This window comes from Mustela lutreola, chromosome 2, assembly GCF_030435805.1.
Source record: "Mustela lutreola isolate mMusLut2 chromosome 2, mMusLut2.pri, whole genome shotgun sequence".
Taxonomy (NCBI): domain Eukaryota; kingdom Metazoa; phylum Chordata; class Mammalia; order Carnivora; family Mustelidae; genus Mustela; species Mustela lutreola.
In genome coordinates this window covers 218,381,752-218,397,441 of record NC_081291.1, presented here as the reverse complement: position 1 = coordinate 218,397,441, position 15,690 = coordinate 218,381,752, and the positions used below count along the sequence as shown (strand labels likewise).

Here is a 15,690-nt window from a genome sequence, read left to right as displayed (position 1 = left end):
TTTGGGTGTGTGTTTTGGACTCAAAGGGTGCATGTTTGCATGTGTGTGCCTGTGTGTGTGTGTGTGTGTGTGTGTGTGTGCACGTGCGTGTATGGGAGGGGTCTTTTTCCCCACACAGCCTCATGTACCCCAGGTCGCTGCCCATGTGGCAGAAACAAGCACCAGAGAGGCAGCAGTGGGACAACATGTATTTCGGAGCAACTATGGGTGGGTCTGGGAGCACATGAGCGCGATAGTGCTGGCGTCCTGATTACGTTTTCTGTTTGGGTAAAAAATCAAGAAAGATCATAGAAAATGAACCGTTTGGGTGTTGCCTGAACAAAGCAAAATGACCCATGCACACAGGGGGAGGGTAGAGGCGGCCACAGGTCCAGGCGCGTGTGTGCGCCTGTTGAGGAACATCCCTCCCTGGACGGTAGAAAGGGTTTTACACCCAACTCTAGGACCAAGCAAGAAGAGAGAGTACATTTTTCTTGAAAAGTTTAGACTAAAAAGGTGGGGTAATCCATGGAAGTTGAAAGTCCCATATTGCTCTGCCCAAATTTATCCAGGCAGTTGCATCCACTGTACACATTGTCACAAATTTGTTGTTTATAGTAGAGAGTCTGGATCTGGAGAGCGAGTTCATTTGTACAAGATGAAATTCCATGGGCTGCTCCTGTCCTCGCCATCCAGAGAGACGGGAGGTATCCCGCCGGCCTCATTGCAAAGGCCACGGGCTCATGCTGCCCACTGGGGAGCTGGGCTCCAACATCCGGCCTTCGATGAGACACCGGGAACTAAAGCCATGCCCCACTGCATAGGAAGGTGACCTGGCTGCCTTGCATCTGGGGAAATTGCAAACCTGAAAATTTTCAGCAAGAAAAACATGTCTTACCAAAGCACAAACCAGACACTTGGCACCCACTCTCTGTGACGCAGGGCTCCCCGGCTGGCAGGAAAACCACAGTAAAGAACTGATTAGGCTGCTAGAACACATGCCATGGGCTGTCCAAGGCTATTTTTATTTTACAATAAGGTACAATATGTTCCATGATGCTGTCTCTCCTGGACTTTTCTTTTCATTGCGTTTGCCATACTCATCGATCCTGGCACATCACAGAGAATCTGCCAATCATTTGAACAAATTAACTAGTTTGGGTGTGTTGATTTAATTCAATAGCAACAATAGTACACACAGGTAACCTCTGCTGTGAGCAATCCACAGACGGCTGGTACCGGTACCACCTGCTGACCATGGAAATCTCTGGGGGAGATGGTCCTTTATAGAAACTGAGCCCCGGGAAATCTTTTGAGTTTACAGACCAAATACTTGCATTTTTAAATCTTTTTTTTTTTTCTTTCTTCTTTTAAGAGAAGTCAATTGTGAAAACAATGTTTGGTCAAGTGTTATTTGGTTAAGAAATGTACTAACTCCTTGTAATGGAGCATTCCAAGAACTTTACCCATAAGAAAACAAATGTGCCTGTTTTCACTTAGACTCCATAAAAATTACAGTTGTTTTGGAAGAAGGAATAGCTCCCCTGTAACATAATGGATATTCAACAGCTCAGATGCATTTGGGGAATGACTTCCCACCCACCTCTGAAAGGAAAACAGACAACTGGTGTAAGATTACTGGTAAAGCCCAGACCATGCATTAAGACTCACGCTCAAGAAAAACTTCCTTGCTAATGCTTAACTTGTTATTGTAACCACTTCTGATTTTTCAGAACTTCCTAGCTACTTTTTAACCGTTTCAATCAGGAAAACTGGATAGAGTGCACCCAATCCAGTACTCAGGCCCTCTGAAGAAGGTCTAGCTTCTATGACCTTTGAGAAATCCCCATTATTTTAACTTTTTGTGACCTTGAAAAACCCAGAGGTCATGAGTTTAGCCATCTGCCACGCCATGGTGGGAGTCTACATTTCTTGATGGCTGTTTAAAAAGAGTGTGAGACACAACAATCCCTGTGATAAAACACATTTTCAGACAGTAGTCCTTGGAGATATAAGAGTGAGGGGAAGTAAAATGACTAGAGAGTTTATTCATAACAGGGAGAAAAAATAGGGAATATACCCCAGAACTAGAAGCTCTGCAAGGGGCTGCAGTAAAAATAATGTTCATATGAGCAAATTTACACCTCATAAGGAAACACACATAAACCAAGAGTCTTATTCTAATGTCTTAGCATCGATTTTGCTGACAAGATCAGGACGCATGAGCCAAACATCTGCATGGAATGACAAAGTCACAGCAACAATGTCCTTTTTCCATTCCCAGGCCATCACAGTGAAGCAGACACACAGAATGTTTGCTGCTTTCACCTCAAGTTGAGAGGAGAGCCCAAGGGAATCTCCCGTGCTATGAGCACCGGTGCTGGGGCTTCCTTTGTAGCTCTAATTTGTATTTTGAGATAAGGTTGGAGGAGTGGACTTCTTTTGTGCCTTTGGTTTGCTCATTAGTCTGCAAAGATCTTGCACATTTATGCAGTACCTCGTGCATTGTTTAACTATTATTTTTTTATTTGGCTTTTATAGGGTACCAAAAATGTGGTTGGAGTTAAGTACCTTTTCTGCTTTTCCAGCTACAGTGGAAATTATTTTTGTTTGAAGCTCTTAAAATTAAAAAAAAAAAAAAAAAGTGGCAGGAGGGAGGAAAAACATAAAAATATATCAGGACCCAGAAAAGGTTTTTCAGAACTCATATGTTCATATTCACTGCCAAGGGAGTCTTGTGGGTTGCCCATGGGTTCTCTGGGAAAGTGGGATGCCTTCACTGAGTGCCCTAGGTGGCTATTAAATTTGGTGTACTTTCTAGCTTGGTGGCTTTGTGACCTTGGGTTGGTCAGATAACAATCTCGTGGGAGCTAAGCAATGGCTACAAATATCAAAGTTGTAAAGTAAATGTCAAATCAAAGATATTTCTAGTTGAATGCTTAGTAGTAAGTGTGAACATACCTCCAGGAACATCTGGCTCCCTGAAATACTGAAAACAAAAACAAAAAGAAAACTAGTTCTGAATTCTTCTCCATCCATGCCAAGTGGAAAGGTCTTTTCTTCCTCCTGTAATATCAAGCCAGGAACCACAGCTTCTATGGTTCAGTGGGAAGTGGCTCATTACCTTTATTCAGCAATACCCTAGATGTGTCCATGGTCACAGTTGTGAACCTACTGTTAAGGTCTGAACTTACAGAACTTCCCAAGGGACTTGCCCTCCAGTTTCAGCCTTGTCTTTAACCAGCGTGTCACCTCTGAGTACAAAAATGCTTTGTAAGGGAAAGACAGGTAAAGAGATTTAGAGAGCCAAAGGGAAATGTTTTTCTCCTACACTCCTGTTTTTCCACACCAAACCCCAGACAATATAATATTGGAAAACACTTTAAACTAATTATGCTATTACTTTCCTCTTTTCTTTCCACTGGAGAAACTGTTTTCCTTCTACGAATAATCTTTCAGAGGATTTCTTCCTCGGGTTTAAAGCATTACAACTTTCAACCCAGAAGCTATAATTAGGCTGGCTTTTAAATAACATGTGTTGATTTTGTCTTTGCAATTAGAAAAAATGAGGTATCGCTGTGATCAAGCTTTAAAGTGGGTAGAAGAATAAATGAAACAAGATGGGATTGGGAGGGAGACAAACCATAAATGACTCTTAATCTCACAAAACAAACTGAGGGTTGCCGGGGGGAGAGGGTTGGGGAGAAGGGGGTGGGATTATGGACATTGGGGAGGGTATGTGATTTGGTGAGTGCTGTGAAGTGTGTAAACCTGGTGATTCACAGACCTGGGGATAAAAATATATGTATATAAAAAATATATGTTTATAAAAAATAAAAAATTAAAAAAAAAAAAAGATGCCTATATTCATATGCTTGTATTTATAACAGAACACACACTGTGGGTCTGGCTATGGCCCAAAGGGTAGCTATCAGCCCTATTCTCAGAGTTGCCCTGTTGCTCCTCTGAGCCTTGGGAAAGCCCAAATTGCTATAGTTCACTGGACCTGGTCATCTACCAAAAATGGTGTTCAAGCACACCATTGGTATTGATGGACAACCAAGATCACTTTTCATGTCCAGATGAAGAACAGCAGGAAGAACTATTTCAATAGTTGTTTAATGAAGACAATAGGAGGGAAGAGACTGCTGATTGCCTAGGTCACCAGCATCTTCAAATCTTTATGCATGAAGAATCAGACTTCCATTATAGAAGCTAAAACACTACACTTCTCAGGTACCTATGAGAAATAAGCAGAAGATTCCTGGATGGTAGAATAAGAGTCTGACTCCATTTCTGATATCTGACTGCTTTTGAGTCTCACCTGCCTTCCTCTTCTGCCTCACATTTAGGAAGCTAGTAAGGAAGCCTGGATGCTCCCTCCTATGATGTGGTGGAAAGTTTCAATCCCACATGCAGGAACTTCACTCTGGCTTCATCTCCTACCCTAAGTAAAAGATAAGGCAGTCTCCTTTCTCTGCTGTCTTAAGCTGTTTTGGGATCACCTTGGGGGCCTGCCTTGCTCAGCCCAGAAGGCCTCATTATGTTATAGTTAACATTTCCGTCCCCTCCTGGTGGACACATGTACGGTTTCACCTGTTTCAACATCTGAGTCAAATTTCAGGTAAGGTGTCCATTCACCTCTGGAAGACCTCTTTACAAGAATTTACTTAACTGTGTATATCACCTTTACCTTTTGCCCTTTCCCTATTCCTGCTGGTGGTATAACAGCCAGCTCTCTTTCAATGTGGAGAAGCAAACCTATGCTAAGTATAGCTGAGTGGAAAGAAAGAGGGAACCTAGATCCCTTGTGACATTATGAGCTATTCTCCTATCCCTACACTGCCTGCTTCTGAGTCCCTCAAGTCATGAAAGGACAAATGTGTTCAGCTGCTTGTAGCTGAAGACAGTTACAAGTATAGGACTATGACTGAGTTGTGTCTTGACCTCATGAGCGGAAATTAGTACTTTTGCCAGGATATGAACATGTGAATTTCAAGATATTTGAAACATCTAGGACCAAGTCATTCTTAATGGAGCGTCCCTGTAAACAATGACATTCACTGGATATTTTCTGGGCCGGATTTCTTTGGGGAGAAACAAGCCTACATGGGCTTACAGAGAGAACCTGTTTTCATAGCTGGGAAATGGTCTGGAAATCGGTCTACAGTAGAATTTGGAGAAAAGTTCAGAACGAAGCATTTTGATTGTGAGGCCACCCATATCTCCCACTCTTACTGTGAACGTACCTAAGAGAACCAAAGTGTCAGGAAGAATGGGGACTGCTTATTGAGTGCCCTTTCTCTGGTAATGTGTTAGATGTGCAAAGAGAAGAGAATGTGGGCTTCCTATAGAAGAATTAGTGCAAGCATGCTAAAAGGTCATGAAGGGAATGACAACAGTCTTCTTCAAATATAATCAGAATGTGATTTGGATAAATTGACGTAAGAGGCCAGTGCAAGGGATGATGAAGAAAACCACGTGAGCCAGATACAGGAAACTGACTAAAGCTAGATCCACACCACCGCCCTCAGTAAACTATACAGTAGGTCCCATCCTGACCTGGCAGATAATGCAGAAAAGGAGAGAGCTGGAAGCATGCCTCCTGATGGTGTGGCTTTCTGTACAAGCACTGTGATGAAACAACACAGCATTTATTTTTTGAGGAAATGAGTAAATACTAAGTTTATAGGCAAAAGGAAGTAACAACAGAATTGCAAAATAGAAATGTTAACAGAGTCTAAATCACTTATCTTTACAAAAATGACATAGTTATTCTAGAGATAATCATCTCTGACTGGAGCTCATCAAAGTTCCAAGTATTTTATCTTCACATTTCTCTTTGTTTTTGGTCAAAGTTAATAGACAACTTCCAGAATGCATCACAGACCAATAGCTGCTGACGTGAAGCACTTTTTAAAAATAGGTTTAAGTACTCACTATCTCAGTGTTTTTGATAGTCCATATGTCAAAGACAAAATGCTAAACATTCATGTTGTCGCTAGAGTGAACACACATCAAAGAAAACAAGAAGGAAAAATTCCCCTCACAAGGCTCCCATCACAGTCCTGCTTGGGGTAGCAGTGGGAGTGTCTATACCTTCTTTTCCAGGACTAACAAATAAGCTCAAATTCCAGCTTAACTCTTTGGGCAAAAGAAGAGAGAGTTTAGTCAAAACCTGAAGCAGTTTGTTGACAGATTTTTCTAACAAATGAAGGCAAAAGGAAAAGGGAGGAAACTTCCTGAACTACTTCAAGAAACGTCCCAAGCTAGAGTCTCTGTGTCCAAAAACCTGTTCAATCTACTGAAACCATTTGCTGACCATAATGTTTCTTTCTGGAAAGTAAAGTTCTCAGTTAAACCCCCAGGATTTCTTGATTTTAGCAGGAAGCTACCTTACGTGGGTGTCTGGACATCACCCTCTGCTGAAGCATGGAGAAAGTGATCTAGCAACACACCCAACCTGCCTGACAGGTACTGCCTCTACCTGGATGGCTTATTCATGAGTCAGAAAACACCTCTGTTGCCAGTCTTGCATTTCATTTCATTCTTAAACCTGTCACACTTGGGATGCTGAACAAATTTAAAAATCCAGAAATATGGACCATTGTAAAAACCACTCAGTCCTCAGCTTTCCAAAATAGCAGAGGTCTTCATGCATAAACTCCTATTTATTGAAATATTTATATAGGCAAGAAGGAACTCTATAATGATACTAATGACAGCACTTAAGCTGGGTCTCTATAACCACAGGGATATCAGACATTGAAGCATCAGTTGTGATGATCTCAGGCCCCTGTTGACCCGTACAAGAAACATTCCCAGCTGTGAAGCACTCTTCCATGAATTGGAGATCTTTACACCCAAACTTAGTCTGTCCTTCAAAGAGATCACAAGGTCATGAAGTTCCTTAATGGCCATCCCTATATCTTGCTGGAAAGAAATTTCGTTTTGGTGTTTCTTTTTCATCTACATGCATCCCAGGACAGCAGTAACTAATCACTTTGCCATATTGTGTAGAACTTTTATTCAAAGTATGATTCAAGGCTTATAACATATATTAATGTAATATGTCTGACTATGACAGCATAGAGAAAGTGGAAAGGAGAAAAGCTGTGTTGCAGTGAGATGACACAGATGGTAACTTGAGTCTACAGGAACAAATGAAAAGAATGAGAAATGAAAAATACAAGGATCAATATAACAGTCATTAGATACATATTTATAGAGATATAATATGTATAACAGTAATATTACCAAAAAAGGGGGGAAGAAGAGTTGTGTAAGAGAAAAGATTCTAGGTCTCACTAGTATTAAGTTAGCATAAGTCTAAAGTCAATATCATAAGTTAAGACATAAACCATAAACCTTAGAAAATAACTTACTCTAAGTCACTAAGAAAATAACTAAAAAATTTAGTTGAAAAGTCACTGGGGGAATTAAAATATTACACTAAAATATGCATTTAATACAAAAGAGAGTATTAAAGGAAGAATAGAGAACAAAATGTGACAAGAGCCTTAACAGAAAGCAAAAAGTAAAATGGAAGATGTAAATCCAACCTTATGAATAACAAGATTAAATGGTAATGGATTAAACAGTCTAATCAAAGGCAGAAATTGTTAGATTGGGTAAGAAAATGTTATTCAACTATACACTATCCACAGGATGCAAACCTTGGATTCAATAATACAAGTAGGTTGAAAATAAAAAGGATGGAAAAAGATACACTATGCAAACAGCAACCATAGAAGAACTACTAATACCAGAGAAAGCAGATTTAAAGACCAAAAAATATATACAGATTACTAGAGATAAATAACGACATTTTATAATGATGAAAGTGTCAATTGATCAGAAAAATAAAATAATTGAAAACATACATGCAACTAGCAATAGTGCCCCAAAACACATGAAGCAAAAAGTGACAGAATCAAAGAAGAAATAGACAATTCAACAATAATAGTTGATGGCTCCTCTATCCCACTTTCAATAATGTATAGAACAACTAGGAAGTGGGTCTAAAGGATATGGACTTAAATGGTACCAAAAACAAATAAGAACTAACAAACTTAAAGACCATTTTACTTGACAATATAATATATATATTTTCTCAAGTGCACAGGGAACATTTTCCCAGATAGACCATATGTTAGGCTCAGTAAATTTCAAAGGCTGGAAATCATGTAAAGTATGTTCTCTGAACCACAGTGGAGTGAAACGAAAAATCTATATTAAAAAGTAATTTGAGAAATTAACAAATATGTGGAAATTAAGTATACACCCCTAAATAACCAATCAAAGAATAAATTACAAAGGAAACTAGGAAATACTTTGAGACAAATTAAAACTAAACACAACATATCAAAACATATAGGATGCATATAAAGCAATGCTTATCAAGAAATGTATTGCCATAAACATCTACATTAAAAAGGAAGAAACATGTCAAATCAGTAACCCAAACTTCACCTTAAGACACTGGAAAAATAAGATAAAACTGAAGCTGAGTAAACATAGGGAATACATAGTAAAAATTAGAGTGGAAATTAGTGAAATAGAGATTAGAAAAAAAATGTAAAATATAATTAAGCCAAAAGTTGGTTCCCTGAAAAGACCAACAAAATTGACAAAGCTTTGACTATACTGACTAAGAAAAAGAATTAAAAACTCAAATATTAAAATCAAGAATGAGAAAGGAGACTAGTTCTCATTACCAATCTTATAGAAATAAAAATGATTTTAAGGGACTAGTATGAACTGCTCTGTGCCATGGACATATATGACATGAATAAGTTCTTAGAAAGATACAAACTACTACAATGGACTCAAGAAGAAAGAAAATCAGAATACACATATAACAAGTAAAAAGATTAAATTTCTAACTTAAAATCTTCTTGCAAAGAAATACCCAGGCCAAGATGACTTGACCAGTACATTTTACCAAACATTTAAACAAAAATTAATAGCAGCTCTTCAAGGGGCACCTAGGTGGCTCAGTTGGTTAAGCTTCCGACTCTTGATCTCAGCTCAGGCCATGTTCTGAAGGTCATGTGATCCAGCCTTACGTCATCATGCTATGCACTGGGTGTGGGGCCTGCTTAAGAATCTCTCTCTCCCTCTATCTTTCCACCTCCCCCAAATAAAAAAGAATAAATAGCAACTATTCAAAAATTACTTGAGCAAATAGAAAAGGAGGGAATAATTTTCAACTCATTCTATGAAACCAAGTATTACAACAGATACAAACATCAAACAAATCCATCATAAGAAAACTCTTAAACCTACAGGCCAATGTCTTTTATGAATACAGACCAAAAAAATCTTCAGCAAAATACTAACAAACTGAATCCAGCAATATATAAAAAGGATTATCCACTACAACCAAGTTGAATAGATCTCCAAAATGTAAGACTGGTTTAACATCCAACAATCAGTCAATGTAATACACAGTATCAATAAAATAAAGGACAAAACCACATGATCATTTCAAAAGAACAGGAAAAGCATTTGACAAAATGTAACACCCATTCGTGATGGAAAAAAAAAAAAAGCTCAAAAGACTAGGAAGAGAATAAACTCAACACAATAAAAAAGCATCTACAGAAAATGCACAAATATCATTACACTTAATGATGAAAGATTGAATGCTCTTTCCCCAAGATTGAGAATAATATCAACATGTCCATTCTCAGCATGTATATTTGACAGTATACTAGAGGGTCTAGCTTGGGAAATTACGCAAACAAAAGGAAGAAAACCCATCTAGATTGTAAAGGAAGAAGGAAAATTATCTCTATTTGCATATGGCATCATTTTGTATGTATAAAATTCCAAGGAATCCAGTAAAAAGTCATGAGCTCAGCGAGATTGCAGGACACAAGAACAATTTAAATACATCAGTTGCATTGCTATATGTTAGCAATGAACAATCTGAAAATGACATTAAGAAAACAATTCCATTTTAATAGTGTCAAAAAATATTTAGGAATAAACTTAACAAAATAGTATAAGACTTATACACTGAAAACTATGAAAACTTGTTGAAAGTAATTAAAGTAAAGCAAATAAATGAGAAAGTATGTCATGTTCACGGACTGAAAGATTTCATATTGTTAAAATGGCTGCAGTGTTCCTCAAACCGATCTACGGATTCAAGGTAAAGCCTATCAAAATTGCAGCTGGATTTGTTTCAGAAATTGACAATTTACACAAAAATTCAAAGGACACAGAATAGCTCAAATGATACTGAAAAGGACCAAAGTTGTAAATGGCAAGATGTCATTCTTTTGATGGCTGAGTCAGTCAGAGAAAAACAAATGGCATATGATTTCACTCATATGTGGAATTTCAGGAACAAAACAGATGAAGGTAGGGAAAGGAAGAGAAGGAAAAATAAAGTAAGATAAAAACAGAGAGGGAGGCAAACCGTAAGAGTCTCTGGACTACAGAGAACAAACCGAGGCTTACTGGAGGGAAAGTGGGTGAGGGGCTGGGCTAATGCGTGATGGGCATTAGGGAGGGCACTTGTGATGAGCACTAGTATAATATGAAAGTGATAAATCACTAAGTTCTACTCTACTCTAATACTACAATATACGTTCACTAACTTGAATTTAAATAAAATCTTCAAAGAAATAAAAATTAAAAAAAAAAAAAAAAGACCAAAGTTGAGGAATTCACACTTCCTGATTTCAAAACTTGTTACAAAATTACAATAAGACAGTCTAGTACAGGCAAAAGGACAGGCAGGTCAACAAAACAGAATAGAGGTTCCAAATAAAGTCTCACATTTAGTTTCAATAAAGGGCCAATATAGTTCGATGCGGCCAGGAAAGTCTTTTTGACAAATGGTGCTGACAGTCCCGGATGCCCACTTCCAAAAGAACGAAGTTGGATGCTCTCATTACACTACACACAAAGAAGTAAACTCAAGGGGCACCTGGGTGGCTCAGTGGGTTAAGCCTCTGCCTTTGGCTCAGGTCATGATCCCAGGATCCTGGGATCAAGTCCCGCATTGGGCTGTCTGCTCAGCGGGAAGCCTGCTTTCTCCTCTCTCTCTGCCTGCCTCTCTGCCTACTTGTGATCTGTCTCTCTGTCAAATAAATAAATAAAATCTTTAAAAAAAAAAAAAAAGAAGTGAACTCAAAATAAACTATAGAGTTAAATGCAAAAGCTAACATTATATGATTCTTGAGAGGAAACATGAAAGTAAGTCTCTAAATATGATGTTAAAAACCTGTAAGTAACAAAAGGAAAAAGTAGATAAATTGGAATTTAGCAAAATCGGAAGCTTGTATGTTGCAAATCACACCAAGAAAGTGCAAAGACAACCCACAGAGTGAAAGAAAATATTTGCAAACCACATATCTGATAAGGGACTTGTGTCTATATCTTGAGCCACTCAATAATAAAAAACAAGTAACAGAATTAAAAAGTGGGTGATTGGTCTGAACCACATTTCTCCAAAGATAAGTAGCTGGTCATTAAGCACATGAAAAACGTTCAGCATCATTAGTTATTAGGGAGATGCACATCAGAAGTGCAGTGAGATACCACTTGGCACGCACTAGGATAAGGATCATGACAAAGACATGGGGTGTGGAGACATTGAACCTCCTGTGTTCCTGGTGGAGATGCGGAGTGGCTGCACTAGTTTGTAGAACAGCTTGGCAGTTGCTCAAAATGGGAAACATGGACTGCTGTGATCTAGTAATTCTATTCCTGGGTACGGGCCCAAGAGAAATGAAAACACACATTCACCCAAGAATTTTTGCATCAATGTTCACGCACAAAATCACCAAAGAGTAGAAATAACCCAAATGCCATCAATGGATGAGGCATAATTAAGATATAGTTTATTTATATACCATGTTATTCATCAGTAAAAAGGGATGAATTCCTGACATCTGCCATCATATGGATGAACCTTGAAAACGTGATGCTAAGTGACAGAAAGCAGACACAAAAGGTCACATATTGATGTGTGAATATACATTGATATGAAATATACAGAGTAGGAAAATCTGTAGAGCTAGCAAGCAGATCAGTAGCTGTTGAGGGCTTGGGGAGGGGGGGATGGCACGTGATATAACATGATGTGACGTGATGACAAAAGTGGATGAAAACGTAACTTTTGGGCCACGATCAAAATATAAAATTGTAGTGGTTGCATAAGTCTGTGAGAAAATTGAACAACATTGAATGACATACTTCAAATGCCTGCAATTTGTGGTATGTGAATGATATCTCAACAAAGGTATTAAAAATTCTAATCCTTATAGATCAGTCATGTAGTATGAGTTTTGGTTTCTTTGGAAAAATTATTACGGGAGCAGTTTTCAATGTATTGTCACTGTTGACATTTGGGGCTAAATCATTATTTGTTATTGGGGAGCATCCCTTTGGTCTGCGCATTGTAGGATGCTTGGCTGTATCCTTGGCCTCACCCGCTGGGAGCCAGGAGCCCCCCCCCCATCCCCTAGGTATGGCAACCAAAACTGTCTCTGACATTGACAAATGTCCCTGGGGTGGGGGGATGGTGCAATGATTGTGTGGCATGCTTAACAGCAGTAATTGTACAAAATTCACATGTCAGCTCTTATTAACACTTTCGGCTGCTAGAAACTTAAACATTTGCCCCTTATTTCTCACAACGAAACTAAGGAATAGATTGTTTTCATTACTTTCAGCTTTGGTCCTGGAGTTCAAGGGGAAGGCAGTGAGGAAAATTGTCCAGGTGCAATTGCAACTTTCCACAGATTGATGTCTGTGCCGTCTCTCTGTTTAACTGCTGCACTCAGGGTTGTAATTTAGCCTGTGCCTAATGAAATGTTAAATTTGCTTGCCACACGTTTAGTAGACGGTCCTTCTAAATACAAAACTATTTAGAGAAGTAAAAATGCATTTATCTTTTATTCTATTATTGGTTATAGAGTAAATATTATGAATATCTATGCAAGGTAAGAAAAAATAATAAGCAGGATTCCATGGAGATTTAAATAAAAATGTTTCACTTGAATTTAATTGTTTTTGGCAACTTAGCCAAGTGAACTTCTCAGTCTGTATTCAAGGAGTCCCACTAAAACTGCAGTGATCGGAAAACACGACAGTTGATTTCCAAGTAAAGCAAGAAGGCATGTGATTGATTCTACCACTGCTTAACACAAAGCTGAAAAGGAACGAATGAGAAAGATTAATCATCTTGAAACCCCGGGAGAGGCCAGAATCAGAACTGTGAGTCCCAGGGAAGAAAAAAAAAAAAAATGGGAAAAATGTGACAAATGTGACAAGAGGGTGTTGAATCAGTCACTGATAAAAGGGAGGGGGTGGCTCCCTCACCGAGTTGCAGCAATAGAAACAAACAAGGAAAGCCAAGGCCGATGCAATGGGAAAACGTGTCAGATTTATGCACACGTCCTCCCAAACACATTACTCACCACGGAGCAGTAATGCTCATCATCATGTACTCATTTCATGCTATGAAAATTGGATATCTCACATTGACTGTCTTTCCCCCATAGCAAAATCAGGCAGTCTTCCCATTACTGACCTCTTTGCAATACCCCACCGTGTCCTCCTGGACATCTAGAAAAGACATCAGGACGGCGATGGATGGGTGGGAAGTGGTCTGACGCGTGCACTCTGGCTTTCCACATTGCCCCGGATCAGCCGGAGATCAAAGCCAGTGTTTTACAGCTCATTTGCGTTAGCGATTTCTTGCCTTACCCTGCACTTACTTCTTTTTCCAGTCTATCTGATTCAAAGAAAAGGACAGCATCAAAGTCATGCCCCCATCCTACCTTTTACACTCGCACCCTAACCTGAACACCTGGCATCACCTTTTTTCTTCTTCTTGTGACTAAATCTTATCTTGGACTTTTTCATCTTAAAGTTCTGCCCACTCCCTCATGCTGAGCTTCCAGTTCCAAAAGCCTGAATGACTGTGGCTACAAGCTAGGAGAACAGGGGGCCTCTAGCCATCGAGCTCTCCGTTGTGCAAAGCCATTTTGTCACCCTCTTGGCTTTAACACTTACCACTCGGACTGGTCCTGTCTTGTTCCTCTGGAAAGTTCCGGGCTCCTGTGATGAGAGCAGGAGAGGACGAGGAAGCCCTCCACATAGAGTGTGTGCTAACGCTGGGTATGTGCGCCCTCACCTGCGTGTGTCTCTCTGTGGCTCTGTGTGCAGAGTGCGAGGTAGAATGAGAACTTGAAGTCCTCTAAAGGAAGGCATCGGGGCCGTGATTGTTACAGCTCTTCTCCGCAGGCTTTCTAGTTTCACAAGGAATTTCTTCCACGTCTTGGAGTTGACAGGAATTGGACAAGCCTTGGTCTTACCACAACCCAGCGCATTGGGCAATCTAAGGGCGGGACTCTCCCTCAACGTTGGGGTTGCCAGTTCAGTAGGGCCTGAAGTTCCTTTTCTGAAAAGGAAAGTCCATGCTGTGGCAAATCGACTAAACTTGGTTTTTTGTTTGTTTTGTATTTGTGTGTGTGTGAGGGGGAGTTCCACTTTTAAATCAACCCGAGTAAGCCATAAATAAATAAATAAATAAATAAATAAATAAAAATAAAGGTGTGTTACTATCAAAGGAAGAATCAGCTGGTGAAAATGCTCCATTAAATGCAGACTTTCTCCCACTTTCGATATTTTCCCCTCCTTGTCCTCCTGCTCTGCTGTTGGGACAACCACTCTTCTTTTTTTTTTTTTTTTTCTTGAGAAAATTGAACAAAATTTAGAGTTGTGCTGGCAGAAGATATTTTCCTATGTTGTTTGGGAGAGATTAAAATACATCAACTTCCCCAACTGCCTCAAGCTTCCTACAACCCCAGCCCTCCACCAAAACTCTCCTTTTCATGATAAATGGTGCTCTTAGGATTCTGAACCTCCTGGAGGCCTTTCCCTAGAAGCTGCTTATATTTATGCCATCTACTGGGTGTGGGTGGAACTGCATTTGTTGCTGCAAGCCACAATACCTTATTCTGTGCCCAAGGCTTTCAAGAAAATAGAGGTCTCAGAAATGATGAAAAATTTAGGAAACACAAATATATATCACTTAGAACATAAATAGGGACACCTGAGATGTTAATTTTATGTTTAGAAGTATTTTTTTTTTTCAGAGGAGAATATTTTAACCCTTCATTTCTTTTTTGTGTTGAATCTAAGGAAACATCCCTGAGATCGGGTTGGAGAATAATATAGGTCTTGTTGTAAGCCTTGTGCTCTAAATATTTAAAAATACTACATATTGTTTTTTTTTTAAAAAAGAAAAAAAGCTCAAAAGAGGTGCTCGAATGGATCTTGGTTTAGGAAATGCAGGAGCCAAAATCTTCAATACACATACAGGGACAAAAGTTGAGGTCTTAGACCAGGAATTGAGATTACCCCATTAGGACTGGACTGTGACAGCTGGACCGGAAAATCAGCTCTTGTTAGCACAGGGCTACAACAAGGATAACTACCTCTTTCTGTCTGGATTTAGGTGCAAAGATTTTTAAGGATATTCCTACCTTTGCACCTAAATCCAGACAGAAAGAGGTAGTCATCCTTGTTGTGTGTTTAAGATGACTGAAGATAAAAGTTTAAAAACATGCTAGTAAAAAGGAATAAACAGATTATGAAAAACCAAGCTATATCTTTGTGAAATAAAACATAGTTGCTGAAATTAAAATCTCAATTGGCAGGCTACGTTAACAAGAGATATAGCTG

The 15,690-nt window shown here is 39.1% G+C and overlaps 1 protein-coding gene across 1 annotated transcript in view; it reads right to left on the bottom strand.

Annotated features, from left to right (window-relative positions):
* KCNJ15 (potassium inwardly rectifying channel subfamily J member 15) overlaps window positions 1-14,244 on the bottom strand; it is a 76,839-nt gene extending 62,595 nt beyond the window's left edge. Inside the window, exon 1 of the mRNA XM_059164729.1 lies at window positions 14,017-14,244. The gene's annotated coding sequence lies outside the window, so the exon portion shown is untranslated. The remainder of the gene's footprint in view (window positions 1-14,016) is intronic.
* Window positions 14,245-15,690: the final 1,446 nt, after the last annotated feature.